Raw genomic sequence first — 20,373 nt, 5'->3', positions numbered from 1 at the left:
TAAGTCAGCTATAGGACTTGGTAGGTACAAAACGGCATATTTTTTGGGGTATATACCTTCGGTTCAAGAAGATAGAGGAGAACTACAAATATACCAAATCAATAGCGTTGAGTTAAGCTTTTAAATGATGTATAACACGTCACGATCAGACATACACACAGCTCAGTATAGCCGAAAAACTGAAAAAGTAAACTTTAAAAATTTTGGATTTTCGACAATTACTCAAAATTTCAACCTACGAATTGCGCCAATAACTAAGCGTTTGTAGAAGGACTCTAGGCCAATCTAACGGTGTATACCTCATATCCGGGAAAATTCGAATTTTTAAGCTATAGGCTTCATAAGTTAGATCAAATCTATTATCTATAGAAAAAAACGGTTTTTCAAGCTCAATAATTCCTGTAAGGGCTTCAGTTATCATACTTTTGATCTTAGATGCATCAGATACTACTTGTCCATACGTTTCAAACTCATGTTTAGTGATCAAAATCGGTTAAGCCGTTTAGAAGGTATTAAGCTACAAAAGTATAATCCAATTAACGATAATTCCCGAAATGGTTTATGTAGTTGTAGTGGTTACCGCTAAATTTGATCTGGCAACGGGCAATCCGAGTTTATTTACAGGCCATTCCAATATTTTTTTTCAATCTTTTTCGAAAAGAAAAAATATCTAGTGTACATTCGATGGACACTAGATCATTTGGGAGGTAATGCGACAAAGGCGACCATTTATAAAGCTTAACGAGTAATCGAGAAACATTGCATTCAACTTCATACATTTAATTTATAAATAACTTTAAAAACTCCTCATATAAGAATGAAAAACCGCTGAACGCCGTAAAAATGAGTGGCGCATACAATATTCCAGCTACAAAAGATCTGATATGAATATTACGTGGCGCGAAAATGTATTTTCATTTTGATCCAAAACAAAATTCTAGTTTTATTTTAAAAGATTTTTCCATAATATTTGCTAAATTTGAAGTAAACGCGCCACAAAAGAGTTTCAAAATTCAAACTGTATTAAAGTAACTCTTTTGTGGCGCGTTTTACTTCAAATTGAGAAAATATTATGGAAAAATCTTTTAAAATAAAACTAGAATTTTGTTTTGCATCAAAATGAAAATACATTTTCGCGCCACGTAAAGGCGGAGATACATATGCGCTCTGCTCGGTGTGCGAACCGCTCGCGCGCAGCGTATTCGTCAGATTAGTACGTGTTTTCAAGTGACGCACAAACGGCACGCACACGGCGCACCACGATCTAAATTCTGTCGGTTTTTCAACAAACGCTTTGATGGTTCGCAATACGTATTTGGACGGGTTTGCGAGTGGTTTGTTGGTTTTGGCGCGCATGAGTTGAATATTTGTTAGTAATGGAATGGTCGGAATTGTCGGAAGGAAATTGATGTTTACCGTGGAAAATCATTATTGTGGGATCCTCAATAAAGAACCATTTAATTTAAAGAAACAACTTAAATCCGATCTGAACGGAAATAGAAGCTGAAATAAAAAAAATGTACATGCGGACCTTTTTAAAAAATGTTAGTTCATTGTTGTACTAAAAATAACATGTAATAAAAATAAGATTTACTATTTTATTTGGGCATAAGCCACAATTCGAGTTTGAAATCAAGTTTACTTGACCTTTCGACTTTCACTTCGGAAATAGTTATCAATATCAAAAAAACATTCATAAGCAGATATATATCACCGGAAAGCGAAATAGGTAACGCACGACTTGGAGAACCTATAGTTTTCTAACTTCGTGTCTGGTGAAGCAACGCAGTTGAAACAAGCGGATATATTATAATTGTGTCACCGGAAAGCGAAAAAGGTAAGACACAACTTGGAAGACCCAATAGTTTTCTAACTTCGCTTCTGGTGAAGCAACAGAGTTGGAACAAGCAGATATATTATAATTGGGTCACCGGAAAGCCAAAAAGGTAACGCACAACTTGGAAGACCCAATAGTTTTCTTACTTCGCTTCTGGTGAAGCAACGGAGTTGGAACAAGCAGATATATTATAATTGGGTCACCGGAAAACGAAAGAGGTAACGCACAACTTGGAAGACCCAATAGTTTTCTAACTTCGCTTCTGGTGAAGCAACGGAGTTGGAACAAGCAGATATATTATAATTGGGTCACCGCAAAGCCAAAAAGGTAACGCACAACTTGGAAGACCCAGTAGTTTTCTAACTTCGCTTCTGGTGAAGCAACGGAGTTGGAACAAGCAGATATATTATAATTGGGTCACCGGAAAGCCAAAAAGGTAACGCACAACTTGGAAGACCCAATAGTTTTCTAACTTCGCTTCTGGTGAAGCAACTGAGTTGGAACAAGCAGATATATTATAATTATGTCACCGGAAAACGAAAAAGGTAACGCACAACTTGGAAGAGCCTATAGTTTCCTAACTTCGCTTCTGGTGAAGCAACGGAGTTGGAACAAGTAGATATGTTATAATTGTGTCGTCGGAAAGCGAAAAAGGTAACGCACATCTTGGAAGAGCCTATAGTTTCCTAACTTCGCTTCTGGTGAAGCAACTGAGTTGGAACAAGCAGATATATTATAATTGGGTCACCGGAAAGCCAAAAAGGTAACGCACAACTTGGAAGACCCAATAGTTTTCTAACTTCGCTTCTGGTGAAGCAACGGAGTTGGAACAAGCAGATATATTATAATTGGGTCACCGGAAAGCCAAAAGGGTAACGCACAACTTGGAAGACCCAATAGTTTTCTAACTTCGCTTCTGGTGAAGCAACGTAGTTGGAATAAGCATATATATTATAATTGGGTCACCGGAAAACGAAAAAGGTAACGCACAACTTGGAAGAGCCTATAGTTTCCTAACTTCGCTTCTGGTGAAGCAACGGAGTTGGAACAAGTAGATATGTTATAATTGTGTCGTCGGAAAGAGAAAAAGGTAACACACATCTTGGAAGAGCCTATAGTTTCCTAACTTCGCTTCTGGTGAAGCAACTGAGTTGGAACAAGCAGATATATTATAATTGGGTCACCGGAAAGCGAAAAAGTTAACACAGGGCTTGGAAGAACCTATAGTTCTCTAATTTCGTTGAAACGAAGCTACGCAGTTGAAACAAGCAGATACATTACAATTGTGTCACCGGAAAACGAAAAAGGTATCGCATGACTTGGAAGTACCTATAGTTCTCTAATTTTGTTTCTGGTTGTAGGAACAAGCAGATATATTATGGTAGGGGAGCAAAGTATGCTAAATGTGCAGTCACTCGAGCGCTTTGGGGGCCTATTGGGTTGTGATTATTAGGTCCTAAAACCAAAAAAGTTAAGTAAAATTTTCCATTTTAGTGGGGACTTCCCATTTTTAATTTAATTTTCCATTTCCAACAATCTTTTTCCGATTATAGCGCCATCTATCCATAATTCAAAAAAATGTTTCGAATAAAAGTTGTTTATTTTTATACAAACAATCCAAATCTGCAATAAGAAACGGGGTCTACCATTTAAGATTTTAAAGTAACCCCCCACCTCACCTCCGTGGGGGGTCGTGTTTGGAACCATTCGATAGATTTTTCAAAAACATTGATAAAGTGTGTTTTGCAGTTTTTCGATATGATGTTTATTTTGCGAAAGATCGCGGGATTTGTATTTAAAATTTTAAATTTACCCCCCACCCCTCTCCGTGGGGGGTCAAGTTTGGTATTTTTCGATAGATTTTTGAAAAATATTGAACACATAGTTTTTAGTTTTTCAATCTGACGTTCATTTCGCGAAATATTCGCTTTTTTTTGTGAAACTTTTTGACTCACCCATTTCCGTACGCCCCGCTCAAATCGTCATATTTTTGAAATATAGACTCTTTTGCATGTACTTAACTTACCTTATCTTAATCTGACAATTTCGAGTATTTTAAGGATAGATTTTTTTTCGGGCCCCCCTGAACGAACTCCCCTGTGTTAAGAGCCAATATATGGTGGAGGTACATCTGCAGGGTACCACGTTTCTCCCCATATGATAATCTGACGCGCTCGAGTAACTGCAAAAATCCCCGCTTGGGCTCCCCTACCATTATATTTGTGTTGCCAGGAAGCGAAAAAGGTAGTTCCCGAAATGTTCCCAAACTGTGGCTTATTCCACATAAAATAGTAAATTGCATAAGATAACACAAGAAAATAGTTTCAGAACAATACCAAAATAAGATGTAGTAGAAGTACAGGACAGAGACATGATTATCTACAATTACTAAACGTTCGTAAGTTTCCTCTGGATCGTCAAAATGAAAAATTTTAACGAACAATAACCGCGCCACGAACGCGCGGCGCACACACGGCGCGGAGTTCGCGGCGCGGATATCTGTGTCCGCCTTTACATTTTACATAAGACATCAAAGTAAAATGCAAATATAGATTCTCCGATTACTATATTCGACGAAACGAGACTACTTTTACAGAATTTGATAACATTATCGACCAGTTTTACTGTCGATGAGATAATTACAACACTTTATAAAGTACTCTCCATCATGTATCACAAACATACACTCCTCACTTCAATTATGTGTCAATTATTTTAAGTGATAAAAAAACGTTTAGTTTTGTTCAGGTGCTTTACTTTAAACTAATTTGTGTCCTGATGTTCCTGATATTTCCTGGCTTGTAGGCACTGAATGTAAGTAGAAAAATATTATAACTTAATATTTAAATTAAAAACTTCTTAGTGATAACTCAAATTTTATATGCTTTTTGACTTTCGAGTTTTCAGAGCAAAATTAAACACAATAAAAATTTTATTTGATTTTTTGTCAACATTTCGCTAATTGTTTTAAAAAATAACGATTAAGTTTGACACACAGATGTGGAAAGTATTTAGTTGATTCCTTGAATTTTAGCAATACCGTAAACGGCGTAAACCATGAATTTTAAAAGCAAACAAATTAGAAATATAAAATTTAATATACATGGTATTTTAAAGCGAACAGAAATCTTCTTCCTTTCCTTCCCTTATTACAGAGTGTTGAGAGTCTTGTGTCTCTTAACCAGAAGTGAAAGATGGCTGATTACCTGGACCTTTATCTCTATCTTCTTCTGTTTTATTCTTTCGAAATTTCCTATACAAGTAATTTCCATTCCTATATTTCTCACTCTATGTTTCCATGTCCATTTCCTTCTTTTAGTCGTGACTGTTACTTTCTCTTGTTTTGTTCTTCTTCATATATTTACTTTTGTTATTTCATCAAGTCAGTATATTTTTAGGATTTTTCTTAATGACACATATATAAAATTTTGTAATTTTTCGACAATTGCTTTTTCCTGTCTCTAAGATTTCGCACCCTACAACAATATACAACTATTAAATATTTATTTTGGTTAATTCTAATAAATCGTGTGTATGCTAGATTTTCTTTAAGTAATTACCTATATACATATTGTGCCTTTACTATTCATTTTTCTACATTTGATCTACTACCTCCTTTTTCCATAATTGATCGCAGATTTGTAAGGTTATCCACTTCCATCTTTGTCTTCTTTTTATTTTAATTTTAATTGCTTTCCAGTTCTAACAATAAAACACTGAAAACGTTTGTTTTCTATACTTCCACAAAATTTATTATAACTAAGTGACTACAGCTGTTTCGGCAGAGTGCCTTTCTCAAGTGATATAGTTTACAATGTGTTTGCCTTTTTAAGTCTTCAACTGAAGAGGTTGAGGAGTGGGGAGCTGTTTGTCTCGAGTTGGTCATTCAGAATTATATCTGTATTTTTCAATTTATTAATTTCCATAGATTCTAAAAAAGATAGCTTAAGGCCTTTATTTTGAATATGCAGAATTTGAAACTCTTCATTGAAAGAATGATTATGATCTAGAAGGTGAAGTGCGTATGTAGAAGTGTCTGTTTTTCTATTGTTGAATGCCCTTTTGTGTTCTGCTATCCGTTTGTCAAAAGTTCTGCCAGTTTGACCGATGTACGTTTTCGGACAGTCACCACAAGTTAGTTTGTACACACCACTCTGTAGTTGCTTTCTCTTTCGGCTTTTATTTTTCTTAATATATTTGCTTAAGTTGTTGTTAGTTCTGAAAGCTGGTGTTATTCCTTTCTTTTTTATGTATCTGGCTATTTTTGTTGTTATCTTGCCAGTATATGTGACAGAGCAGAAGGTACTGGGTTCTTTCTGTGGTGGTGGATACACTAATTTCAGGGCTTTCTTATGGAGTTTTTGGTTTAAAATTTTGTTAACTGTTTGTTCGTTATAGCCGTTGTTTACTACTATTTGTTTAATGATGTTTAGTTCTATCTCGAAGTTATTTTTTGTCATGGGAATTTCTGTCAGTCTATGTATCATGCTATGGTAGGCTGCTAATTTGTGTTGTGTAGGATGGGATGATGAATTGTGTATAGTTGTGTCAGTATGGGTAGGTTTATGATATACGGAAAACTCATGTTTGTTGTGTAGTCTGGAAATCGTTACATCTAGAAAGTTTATGGAGTTATTCTGTTCTGTTTCTATTGTAAACTCAATATTATTATGAAGTGAATTAATATATGATAGAAATTGGTCAAGTTGTCTGTTAGTTCCTGTAAAGCATACTAGTATATCATCCACGTATCTCCACCAATGCTCTCTCACATATACTGGCAAGATAACAACAAAAATAGCCAGACACATAAAAAAGAAAGGAATAACACCAGTTTTCAGAACTAACAACAACTTAAGCAAATATATTAAGAACAATAAAAGCCGAAAGAGAAAGTAACTATAGAGTGGTGTGTACAAACTAACTTGTGGTGACTGTCCGAAAACGTACATCGCTCAAACTGGCAGAACTTTTGACAAACGGATAGCAGAACACAAAAGGCATTCAACAATAGAAAAACAGACACTTCTACATACGCACTTCACCTTCTAGATCATAATCATTCTTTCAATGAACAGTTTCAAATTCTGCATATTCAAAATAAAGGCCTTAAGCTATCTTTTTTAGAATCTATGGAAATTAATAAACTGAAAAATACAGATATAATTCTGAATGACCAACTCGAGACAAACAGCTCCCCACTCCTCAACCTCTTCAGTTGAAGACTTAAAAAGGCAAACACATTGTAAACTATATCACTTGAGAAAGGCACTCTGCCGAAACAGCTGTAGTCACTTAGTTATAATAAATTTTGTGGAAGTATAGAAAACAAACGTTTTCAGTGTTTTATTGTTAGATAAAATGAACTTCCATCAAGTAACGGTCGAATCCATCAATGCTTTCCAGTTGTTTTTTAAGAGTTTCGTTTTTTGTGCATTTATCTCCAGGCTCATTACGTTGGAGTATTATTTTGGGAAGCTTGTCGACCTTCTTCCGTATGTGGTCAATGTGTTTGGTTATTAAACAAATGTCATCTGCGAACTCCAAGTCCTCCAACTCTTTATGTAGATTCCAACTTATACCTTTTTTTATCGCTTCTTCCTTCGGGGGACAATGCGCATCATTGTTTAACTCTGCTTTGTATAGCTATATCTTCTACCATTTCTACAGAATGTTCCAGTCTGGCTCTATATCCTTTGTCGATAAATATGATCACGTTAATATATTTCATCGGTAGTCCACAGAGACTTTCACATTTCTTCTTTGTATATACTAGCAAGGCCTTTTCAGAGTAAATTAACATAATATGTATTTATATTTTTTGCCATTTACTAGCTTGTTTCTTCAGAACAAGAAACGAGAATAGAAAACTTCTTCCTTTCAGAAATTGGCTGGATCAACCCATCCTCTTCGGTTTTATTCTCTCGAAATTTCCTCTACGAGTATTTTCCATACCTGTCTATTTCTCGCTCCATGTTTTGATATCGATTTCCTTGTTTTTAATTGTGACTGTTATTTTCCCTTGTTTTGTCCTTCTCATAGTTCTCCTTTTGCTATTTTATCAGGCCAGTATACTTTTAGGATCTTTCTTAACGACATATGTATAAAGCTTTGTAATTTTTTGGCAGTTGCTGCTTCTTGTCTCCAAAATAAAATATTTTATATATCTCGTTGGAACTTTACCGCGCTGAGCAGATGGGACGTGAATTGTAAATTGTAGAATTCCCTCATCTTCCTTAGTCTCAGCATCCGTATGGCTTGCAAATTGTAGAAGCCTCGAAGGTGTAACCAGAGAAGGTTCCCAGTGTTTTCATTCTGGTGGGATATGCTATATGCCATTAGAGTGAAAACTTAGTCTTTTGCTAGCAGTTGCCGCTAGGGCATCTATGCCATTTCGTTCGTTGCAATTCGGGACTGAACGCTGGGGTTTGTTTTGGTTGGATCAGGGAGAGCAGCATATGTGCCTCCTGATGAGAGACTAATAAGTTTCGAAACCGGTAGAGGTGCTTGCAGCGCTCTCTGATTGGACTGGAATATGGTTCGGCTGTATTTTCGTTTTGCAACGAAATTGAAAATGGTTATTCATTTTTTATTTGCATTTACTCTGTGTGGAGTATGAAGGGAACCAGTCTCGTTGGAACTTTACCGCGCTGAGCAGATGGGACGTGAATTGTAAATTGTAGAATTCCCTCATCTTCCTTAGCCTCAGCATCCGTATGGCTTGCAAATTGTAGAAGCCTCGGAGGTGTAACCAGAGAAGGTTCCCATTGTTTTCATTCTGGTGGGATATGCTATATGCCATTAGAGTGAAAACTTAGTCTTTTGCTAGCAGTTGCCGCTAGGGCATCTATGCCATTTCGTTCGTTGCAATTCGGGACTGCACGCTGGGGTTTGTTTTGGTTGGATCAGGGAGAGCAGCATATGTGCCTCCTGATGAGAGACTAATAAGTTTCGAAACCGGTAGAGGTGCTTGCAGCGCTCTCTGATTGGACTGGAATATGGTTCGGCTGTATTTTCGTTTTGCAACGAAATTGAAAATGGTTATTCATTTTCTAAAATATTTTTATTTGGTTAATTCTAATATTATATCGTTTGTATTCCAGATTTTCTTTAAGAAATTTTATGCATGTTGTGCCTTTACTATTTATATTTCTACATGTGATCTACTACCGTCTTTTTCCATGATTGATATAAGATTTGTAAAGTTATTCATTTCCTCTATTTGTATTCCATTTATTTTAAGTTTAGTTCCTTTCCTGTTGGTGTTTAAGAGTTTCGTTTTTTATGTTTTTTCTTCAGGCCCATTGCGTTGAAAATTTGGCAAGCTTGTCAATCTTCTTCTGTATATGGTCGCTGTGTTCGGTTATGGAATAAATGTCACCTGCGAACTCCAAGTCTTCCAACTGGTTATGCGTATTTTAACTTTTTTTATCGCTTACTTTCTTCACAATCCAATCTATTATGATTAGAAATAATGTTGGGGACAGTATGCATTCTTGTTTAACCCTGATTCGCATAGCAATATCTTCTACCATTTCTCCAGCATATTCCAGTCTGGCTCTATATCCGTTATAGAATTTTCTGATCAGTTTAAAGAACAACCTGATCTTCCGCATTTGGTCTCTGTTAATATTATCGATGTAATAATTCTGATAATAAACATAATAAGTGAAACAAGCATTCATCGTAAAGGACAAAAAAGGTAAAATAATTGCAGGTTTAAATAAAAAACTAGCAAGATTGACAGAATACATTGAAGAACTTTTTGCAGACGAAAGACCAGAAATAGCAGTGGCAGAACCTACAGACGACACAACAGGGCCTGAAATCCTAAAAAGCGAGATAGAATATGCTATAAGGAACACAAAAGGGGGTAAAGCTGCAGGACCAGATGAAATTCCTGTAGAATTGTTAAAACTTATAGACGACGACACACTTGAAAGAATGGTGAACCTCTTTAACACAATTTATGGAACAGGCATCATACCAAAGAAATGGCTCTCCTCTACTTTTGTCACAATTCCGAAGACGAATAACGCCAGAGAGTGTTCAGACCACAAAACAATAGCATTGAGGAGCCACACACTAAAAGTATTTTTAAAAATAATTTACAAAATAATATTTAATAAATTAGAAGAGGAGATAAGCGCCACACAGTTTGAATTCAGAAGTGGACTGGGAACACGGGAAGCTTTGTTTGGTCTGAGTGTGTTAATGCAAAGATGTTTGGATGTAAATCAAAACCTCTACGTAGGTTTCATAGATTTTGAGAAGGCCTTCGGTAAAGTCAGACACCAAAAGCTGTATGAAACCCTAAGAAGCAAAAACATCGACAGTCGCGATATTAACATCATATCCAGGTTGTACTGGGGACAAACAGCAAAAATCAAGGTTGCTAATGAGTTAACCGAAGAAATTGAGATTCGTCGAGGTGTGCGTCAGGGTTGTGTGCTTTCTCCACTATTATTCAATATATATATAGCGAAACAATATGTCAGGAAGCGCTCCTAGAGTAAAACATTGGTATGAACATTAACGGAGAGTTAATTAACAATATACGATACGCTGATGACACGCTAATAATAACAGATAATTTAGCAAATTTAAAGTATTTGATGGAAAACATAAACACTCATACCAATAAGTAAAGTCTAAAACTGAACATCAAAAAGACTAAATTCATGATTGTAACAAAGAAGCTGGACACCAATGTGAATTTAACCATAAATAATCAGCCAGTTGTAAGAGTTACGTCCTACAAATATTTAGGGGTTTGCTTCACTGAAACTAATGACCAAACAAGAGAAATCAAGAGGCGAATTGAGATAGCGAGACAATCGTTTGTCAAAATGAAAAAGTTCCTATGCAGCCGAGACATAAATATAAACTTAAGAACGAGAATGTTAAGATGCTATGTTTTCTCCGTTCTGCTGTACGGCATGGAAGCTTGGACACTGAAAAAGATAAACATCAAAAGCATTGAGGCATTCGAGATGTGGTGTTACAGGAGAATGTGGAAAATACCATGGACAGAAAGAGTAACAAATCAAGATATTTTGCTGAAGATGGGGAAGGATTGCGAAGTCATAAAAACCATACAAACGAAAAAACTGGAATATCTAGGCCACATAATGAGAGGAGAAAAGTACTCTCTGGTAAGACTCATAATCCAAGGAAAAATCTCGGGAAAGAGAAAAGTGGGACGTAGGAGGATTTTCTGGTTGCGAAATTTAAGGGAGTGGTATAGGTGCAGTTCAATACAGTTGTTCAAAGCTGCAGCCAACAAAGTTAAGATTGCTGTAATGATAGCCAACCTCCGATAGGAGACGGTACTGCAAGAAGAAGAATATTACCGAAGGCCATTTCAAAGTCAATGAACATTGTATTCATATTTAAAAGAAACATAAATTGTCTTTAACTTATATTTTGTGCCAATCACTAGATTGTTCCAAGATAGAAAGTCTACTTGGTTGCTTCTTAATTTCTTGTCTAGCTGTGGCTTCAGTCTATTCAATATGATCTTGGATATTATTTTGGATGTGGCACTTAGCAGTTTAATTTTTACCCCAGTCATCTTTCTATCTTTGTATTGTTTCATCTTCTTCTTCAAGTGCCGTCTCCTAATCGGAGGTTGGATATCATCATCACTATCTTTACTCTATTCACCGCTGCTCTAAAGAGTTCTATAGAACTGCATCTAAACCAGTCCCTTAAATTCTTTAACCATGACACTCTCCTTCTTCCTATACTCCTTCTGCCTCTTAAATTTCTATGTACTATCAGTCTTAGCATTTCATATCGCGGTCCCCTCATTACGTGTCCCAAATAATGTAACTTTCTTATTTTTATTGTGTTTATTATTTCGCATTCTTTTCCCATTTCTCGCAGTACTTCCGTGTTCGTTTTCCTCTGTGTCCATGCTATTCTAAGCATCCTTCTGTAACACCACATTTCAAATGACTGTAGCTTATTTATGTGTTCTTGCTTTGCTTTGGTATTAGTATTGTTTCATGTTCTGCTTTAATTATGTTTCCTTGTTTAGTTTTGATTTCTTTATTACTCTCTAGTGTTTTCCTGTCCCATTTCGTATGATGGTGTATTGTGTTCTCAGGTGTCTTCTTTCTCAAATCTTCTAACATTTTCGACATCTAATTTACGTAATTCCTGACCCATTTATTTTCTTCTCAATTTTTCCCTATCATTTCCATATAAATACTTGATTGTTTTCCTGATTTATGTCGGGCCCTATTTTTTAACTTCTTTAAATTTTTTGAACATTATTCGGGGTTCTAGTCTTGAACATGTCAGAAACACGAAGTGATCTGTGAAACCAATGAACTGTTGTATTTTGTTCAAAATCGTGTCGCTTGTCTGGATCTTGGCTCCTCTAATAATTTAATTTAGTACTAGTTCTAGTACTATTATTCTAGTACAATTTTAGTACTAGTGAATATATTTGGTGACAGATGGTCTCCCTGTTTTAGTCCTCTATAGACGTAAAACTAATTTAAAAAATTTTCTGCTGTGTCTTATGACTTTGTTGAATATATATTTTAACTAATCGTATCAGTTTCTCTGGTTGTCGTAGTGATACCATTGCTTCGTATAGTCGTTTTCGTAGATGGAACCATAGGTCAGTTTTAATCAATAAACATAATAAAAAGACAGTTTACATAAAAATCAATGCTTTTTACGTAAACATACAAAAAGCATTATAAAGAGCAGATTATGTTTATAACTGTTGTTTGAAATAATTTTAACATAAAAATTTAGTCTGTTGTTTTTCTTTCCTCTCTGAAACCAGCGTGTTATTTTTCGATTATTTCTTTTCGTAGGTTTTTATTCTACTTCTTATAATTATTCTAACGCTGTATATACTATATACTTTTAATAGTGCGATTCCTATGTAATTTTCCGTATATTGTTTATCGCTTTCTTGCAAATTGGGCAGATGGGTGATGTGATCCATTTCTCAACCTTTTTTTTTTTTTATTTTTCTATAATTTTGAGTCAGTGAATTTGTACTCTACGAGCCCCTAGTGGGAAAGTTTTGGGGTAGTTCTGATTTCTTTCATATGGATTTTGGGCTGCTGAATCCGAATCTGAGGTTTGCGGACAAAATTTCGTGACGGAACATTGAAAAAATCACGAAAAAACGAAAAATTCCTGCTTTTTTGCTTAAATCTCGGAAACTATTAACTTTTAGTAAATAGTGTGTTAACAAAAACTAAAGTACATAAAATTCTCTACAAATATCATTATTTACTTTTTTTTTCAGATGAACCGTTAGGTCTAAAGTGCAAGTTGAAAAGTGCTAATTTTCAACGGTCTCTGTAAAACCCCCTTTTTACGTTCCAAAACTTTATTTTTTATTAGAATGCTGTCATTTGATCCATTTCTGCTAGTTTTCTGCACAAGTAATTAAAGAAAAAGTCGAAATTGTACAAATTCAGTATCACAACAGGCCAGACAGGGGGCCACGTTCTGCCAACAGTTGAAGCTTGGATTTAAATTCTTCTGGCACATATTTTACAATATTTTTTACATCATTAGAAAGAATCATTGTTCTGTCTAAGTTGAACAAGATCACCTCTAACCACATCTAACCTGGTGGATCTCCTTGATCCACCATTTTTGATGATAGGGCCATTGACTTAATCACTATTTTGGCCAGAGTTCTGTGAGCCAACATATGAGCTCGTACTGCCCTTGTGTAAGCGTGACCAGACATAATTTTTTCGGTTGATTTTGCCGCATATATAGTATTGAAAAGTTCAACCAATCCACCACCCTGCATAATGTAACCAATTGCCCCCATGAAGGACATCAATAGTGAAATCCACCGAGCCTTATAACAACATTTGACAGATCAGGATCATCGGGACGACTAGCAAGGATGTCTCTTGCCTTGAGGTAAAGGGGTTGGTCAAATGTCACCAGACATGTAACTTGCTTCAAGGATTTAGTTTTCTCTACTCCGTTCAACAATTCTGTAAATATTGTATCATAATCACTTGGAGGAGTGTTGATAAATAGCTGGTAAACAATAAATGTTAGTTCATATGGCATGTTTCTTGTGACAGCTTCCATGAATCCATTCCATCCTAAGAGACCGGGAATATCTCTACTTTTCCCATAGTGCCACAGAAGATCAGGCACAGATAGAGTCACAGTTTCAGTTGGTGTGAATATTCCCTTCGGATCTATTATCTTGATTTCTGATAAACCTTGATGTTTTGTCCTTTCAAAATGAATTAGTTGAAGAGCTCCCTGACTTGCATAAATCTCAGGCGTGAGTTTCGTTTTTAACCGAGGAATGGATTGGTTAGGTGCTACTGCATGTTTTGGTGCAATACAAAAAATGCCACCCATGACGTGAAAAGTGTTGTATCCGTCGATTGTATGTACTTTAAAATCAGCGTTATCGTACACCTGCTGTGTAAAGCACGGCTGGTAAATTTTCTGCGGATCGCCTGCGATTTCTGATTTTTTCAGACAAATAGCTTCTTTATAGGATGAAAAAAACCCCAAAGAGGAAACTACATCAACCCATTTTCTTGATCCGTACTTTTTTTAGATCAACACGGCCAACCCTACAAGGACTGGTGAGACGAATGATCTGGGCCTTACCGCCGCTACAAGACTATGAGCAAGCGCGTTGCTTTTTCTTCTTCCAGTTTTCATACTGCCCATATTTTTTATGAAGTACAACTTTTTCCATAAATGTACCTAGTGTTTCAGGAATTAGTTCTTCATTTCCTTCTAAAAACTTATCCGGTGGGGGTATTCCTGTGTTCATAAACCTGGCTCCGGACATCCTCAAAAATAATGGCAACAGCCGTCTGAACAATCCGTAGTCTTTCATCTTTTTCATTTTTTAACGCTTGTTGGTACCAAGCTTCGTTCAAGATTTTGTAGCATGTGCATTTGAAACAAACGACCGACTTCTTGTTTCGGGACATGGTAATAATTATATCGCTTCCGTATTTTTTGAGTAGATGAGCTTTGGCTGTCTTTTTGTCAGGACGATATTTACCCTTGATTTGGTCGATCAACTCATCGAGCAAAAATTGGCACTCCCCATCCCTATTCTCTAAATAATTGTAAACATCTTGCATTGCTCTTTCAATATTATCGGCAAATGGACCCGATTTTTTAATCTTTTTTTGAGTGATTGGGCGATTGTACAGTTTTCTCATGCATAAACTATGATACCGGCAATCAGAGGCTACTAAGTCTGTGACAAGCAAAAGGCGTTTGATTATGGCTTTGCCATACTGATCATCACGTTCTTTTGCTCGTTTTATAACAGTTTCTTTAAATTTTAAAACTCGAACCTAATACACCATATTGCGGTTGGTTGTCTTTTTACTTTGTTGTTCTATAAACTCAAGTGTTATGACGAGTCCACACATAAAACATTGAGTTTTGAAATTAAAAGGTGGTGCAGTAGAACGTCTTTGAACTTGCTCCCTATCCTCCTCAACTTTCTTCAAGTAAGCGTTAATCATTTTTACATCATTGTAATTTTTACGGCCTCACGCTATTAACAGCTTAACTAATCTTACTCTGTCATTAAAAAAAGAAGAAATATTGGAAATAATTCTTATTTATTGATAAGTAGTAGAAATTTATTATTATGTATTTATAAGAATCTAGGAGAAATTTATCAAATGACAGCATTCTGATAAAAAATAAAGTGGGTTTTGCAGAGACCATTCAAAATTCGCAATTTTCAACTTGCACTTTAGACCGAACGGTTCGTCTGAAAAAAAAAAGTAAATAGTGATGTTTGTAGAGAATTTTAAGTACTTTAATTTATGTTAACAGGTCATTTACTAAAAGTTAATAGTTTTCGAGATTTAAGCAAAAAAGCGAGAAAAAGCAGAAATTTTTTGCTTTTTTCGCGATTTTTTCAATGTTCCGTCACGAAATTTTGTCCGCAAACCTCATATTCGGATTCAGCAGTCCAAAATCCATATATAATGAAAGAAATCAGAACTACCCCAAAACTTTCCTAGTCAAAACACAATTTTATTGAATCATTTTACAATAATTAGTCTAGCTATCTTTTACTCCCGATACTTCATCCAACTTTTTTTTCTGCTGCCACTCAGTTTTCTCCCATATTGTTATTAATGTTTGGATCTATTATTACTTGTATTAGCTTATTCTCTTTCAGTTCTTGTGTTTGTTGTTGTTCTATTTCTGGTGTTCGTTGTTATATTTCTGCTTCTTTTTAGTTTTTATCGTTTAATAATTAGTCAAAAAACTTTGCCCATTTGTCTAGTTTTTTGTCTTTTATCCTAATGACACATACTATGAACCATCTTTATTATTTCTGCATAATATTGTGTTTTTTTTTGTGTCGTTCGTGTCTTTTTTACTTCCTGATAACAACTCTATTTTTTTAACAGTTGTTTTCCATTATTTTTAGTGGTTTTCCGATTAGGTCTATCTTCCTTTGTCCGTACAATCGTTTAGCTTATCTCCTTTTAGTTTTATAATGCTCTTTACTTTTTTTCTATATTGCATTTAATATTTATAAACCAGTGTTCTTTGTTTATTTTCTGCTTTTCCAATGGATGTTTGTATTAGTTTCCTTTTCTTCTCTAAGTTCTCCGTCGTGATTCTTCCCAATCTTTTTTTCTTATCTTTCTCCGTTCTTTTTGCTAGCTCTATATTTTGGAGCTGCTCTACCTGGTAGTTTTCCCTTGTTTTTCTTTTCGTGGTTTTTCGGGAATTTTTTGTTGGTTCTTGATATACAAGAACACTATTACAATTTATATTGAGAATTACATAAATTGGCTCTTTAATATAAATTCAGTTGTGAACTTAAATTTAAATTTCTTCCTAATTTCCTTTAATTTCCTTAAAGGTCTTCCTTTTATTTCTTCCCAATAAACCGATCACATATATATTTTATTGGACACCTTAATCACTTTATAATTAGCATTGCGAGAAGCCAAAGGCTATTCGACCCATCGGACCTTGACGTCTTATTAGTGATAAAAACTCTATTGATAATGATTTTGTTCCACTGCTAGTAATTTTAAAAATAATTAGATGTAATAATAATTTGGCGATTATGTATCTACCCATATCCCGTCAGTATTTTGGAGTTTCTTATGGTACGGGTTTCGACCTAGCTGTCTCTCTTGTATAGTTTTATACGAATCAAAATAATAACTTTCTTTAATTTTTATTGCTCTTTTGTTGTTGCTTAGAGAATGCAATTGGTCATCGATCAAGTGTTATAATAATATAAGAATAATCTAAATTATCTATACGGGGTGTAGCAAAAATGCAGGTCATAAATTAAATTACATATTCTGGGACCAAAAATAGTTCGATTGAACCTAACTTACCTTAGTACATAAATGTGGACATAAAAAAGTTACAGCCCTTTGAAGCTACAAATTTAAAATCGATTTTTTCCAATATATCGAAAATTATTAGAGATTTTTTTATTGAAGATGGATATGTGGTATTCTTATAGTAGGGACATCTTAGAAAAATAATAGGTTTGTTCTAGCAAACAGTCAAACTAGTCAGAAACCGTCAGCAAACAGTTGGTCAGTGAGAGAACGTATATGTATAATACAGACACCAGTGCTATCCCCTCTACTCGCGCTAGTCGACTATTCGCTGATGGTTTCAAACCGTTTGAAACTGATGCTAGAACAAACCTATTAACAGTGAAATTTGTACACCGCATTAAAATTTTATGGAGGTTTTGTTCCCTTAAACCTCCCAAACTTTTGTGTACGTTCTAATTTAATTATAACTACGGTGCAATTGTTAAACACAATGTTTTTAAAACTTTTTTGCCTCTTAGTAGTTTTTCGATAAATCAGTTTTTATCGAGATGCGGCTTCTTTTTTAATATGTTTACATAAAAATTTTATGGGGGTTTTGTTCCCTTAAACGCCCCAAATGTTTGTGTACGTTCCGATTAAATTATTATTGTGCTACCATTAGTTCAATACAATGTTTTTAAGCCTTTTTTACATCTTAGTATTTTTTTAATATACGGTTTTTTATCGAAATACTAATATGTTTCAAATTATACCTAAAAAATGTAAATTTACAATAATTAATTATCATATTTATTATTACCAGGTCTCTATAATCTTACTTACCATGTAAAAATTTGTGTTGGATTTTGGAAATGTTCAAAATATCTCGATAAAAACAGGCTTATCAAAAAATAACAAAGAGGCAAAGATGTTTTAAAAACATTTTGTTTAACTAATGGTATTTACCACAATAATAATTAAATTGGAACGTACACACATATTTGGGGGTTTAAGGGAACAAAACCCCCTTAAAAGTTTTATGGGGTGCAAAAATTTCACTTTTATTTTTTTTAAGATGTTGCCACCATAAGAATCCCACATGTCTATTTTCAATAAAAAATCTCTAATATTTTTCAATATATTGGAAAAAATCGATTTTTATTTTGTAATTTCAAGGAGCTATAATTTTTGTATATGCACATTTGTACTAAGGTAAGTTAGGTTGAACCGAACTATTTTTGGTCCAAGAATATGTGATTTAATTTATGACCTGTATTTTTGTTACACCCTGTATAATATGTACACAAAATTCATATCTTCTAATCCAATACAATGTTTAATTTTAATACAATTTTGATAATTTTAAGTTAAAACGATCAATTTTGTTTATTACAGATACTTATGTCAATGTATTCAAAGAATAAATATTTATTTGACCTATCATGAACAAATAACTTATTTTGAGTTAATTCATAGAATAATAATTCTTATTTGACGTTGATGAAATGTAGATGTATAAATTTTATTGGGGGAAATACCTTTATTCATCGAGCAGCAACTACCCCAATGTTCATGTACCTAATCAATGTTCTAATGTAGTATTCTAGTCTAATATTTCTACGATTTTTTTTCTCATTTGCATTTCTTATGATAATAACGATAATATTTCTCTTACCTTTTTATGTAATGAACGTGATACCGCTGTCCATAATACCGCTGTACATAATATTCTAGTCTAATATTTCTACGATTTTTTTTTTCTCATTTGCGTTTCTTATGATAATAACGATAATATTTCTCTTATCTTTTTATGTAATGAACGTGATACCGCTGTCAATTTTGTTTTATCAATTTTTGATCTTTATAAAATCTGAATAAATACGATCTAGAATACAATTGTAAAAATGTTGAATGGGTTGCATTTGAGGGTTCATTTTGAATGAAGTAAAAGCAGACGTACTCTCAATCATATTGAACCGGTTTACATGAAATTTTGTAATTAGGCTTATTCTACCCTTTACTTCAAAAGTGATATTGACCCGAACTCCATTTTCACCCTGGGGGTGGTTGCCACCCCTTTTTGTGGTGGATTTTTTTTTGTTTTCAAAATAACCTCAGATAACGATAGAAGACCTTATTTTAAGCAAAAAATGTTTTGGCGAAAACCCAATACTTTTCACGTTATTGGCAGTTTTTTGCAAATATCTCCAAAAATATTCATCCTGACGATAATATTATACTGAAAAAAATTGTAGCAGGTAAAAAATGGACAAATTGGTTTTTTAAAGAATGTTCTAAGTGCAATATTAAGCGAGATATTGATGATTGAAGCCGTTTTTATTTTGTGTGAAATTTAATCGATGTATTCAATGCCATCTAGCGGAGGGCGAATAAATTTTATGCATGCTAATGAAAAAGGATTTTATAGTGCTTAAAATAAGCTTTAAAATGAGCACTGCTGGAAGCTTTTTGTACATAAAATGAGTGAGCTGTAATGAAAAAAAGAGGAACATCTAATGGTTTTTTAAATCAATGGATTTCATAAGTGCCATTTCCACCCAAATTAAAATTAATCGTATTCCGTCTAGAATCAACTATAGTATAAAGAGTTTGATGGATTCTAGCAGTTTCGCTGCTTTGGAACACATATTTTTTTGGAAAAATCACGATTTCAAGAAAAAAAATTTTCGAATTTAAAAAAAAAACACGTTCTTTGCATAATATCTCAAAAATAATGAAAGACATGTATAAAAGTGTAATAACACAAAAATAGGTTTTTTTTTTGATAAAAATTTTGGTTTATTTGTTTTTCCTATCACACAAAAATTGACGAAGATATGATTGATTAAAGAGCGCGCGGTAGCGCAACCACAGTCACTCTCGAGCATTTTGACCCTTCACCGTTTCAAAATAAAAGGTTTTTTTTAGTACATCTTATAATAAAAAAAAGTTGTAGCTCCTTTAATTACATTGAAAATAGTTTTTTACAAGTTCAGTTTAGTACACTTCCACGTAACTTGTAAGTTTATATTTTATTCAATAAATGGTGAGTTCTTACTCTATATTTGAATTATTTTTAAATGTATAATCATACATATTCAATATTTTAATTTAAGGGTAGTTTTAAGCGTTAAAGAACTTTTTTGAACATAAGATTTTCCAGCATAGCTTTTTCGAGGACGTGGAACGATATTTAAATCCTTTTTAGTTTACCAAAAGAAATTTTTTATACAATTT

General features: G+C 34.2%; 1 protein-coding gene across 1 annotated transcript in view; it reads left to right on the top strand.

Moving 5' to 3' along the window:
* Positions 1-4,442: 4,442 nt before the first annotated feature.
* Positions 4,443-20,373, top strand: part of LOC126891712 (probable multidrug resistance-associated protein lethal(2)03659) — a 138,455-nt gene continuing 122,524 nt past the window's right edge. The window contains exon 1 of the mRNA XM_050660976.1: positions 4,443-4,651. The gene's annotated coding sequence lies outside the window, so the exon portion shown is untranslated. The remainder of the gene's footprint in view (positions 4,652-20,373) is intronic.

This window comes from Diabrotica virgifera, chromosome 9 (genome assembly GCF_917563875.1).
Source record: "Diabrotica virgifera virgifera chromosome 9, PGI_DIABVI_V3a".
Classification (NCBI taxonomy): Eukaryota; Metazoa; Arthropoda; class Insecta; order Coleoptera; family Chrysomelidae; genus Diabrotica; species Diabrotica virgifera.
Note: the sequence above shows the minus strand (reverse complement) of the source record. Positions and strands in the feature narration are given on the sequence as shown.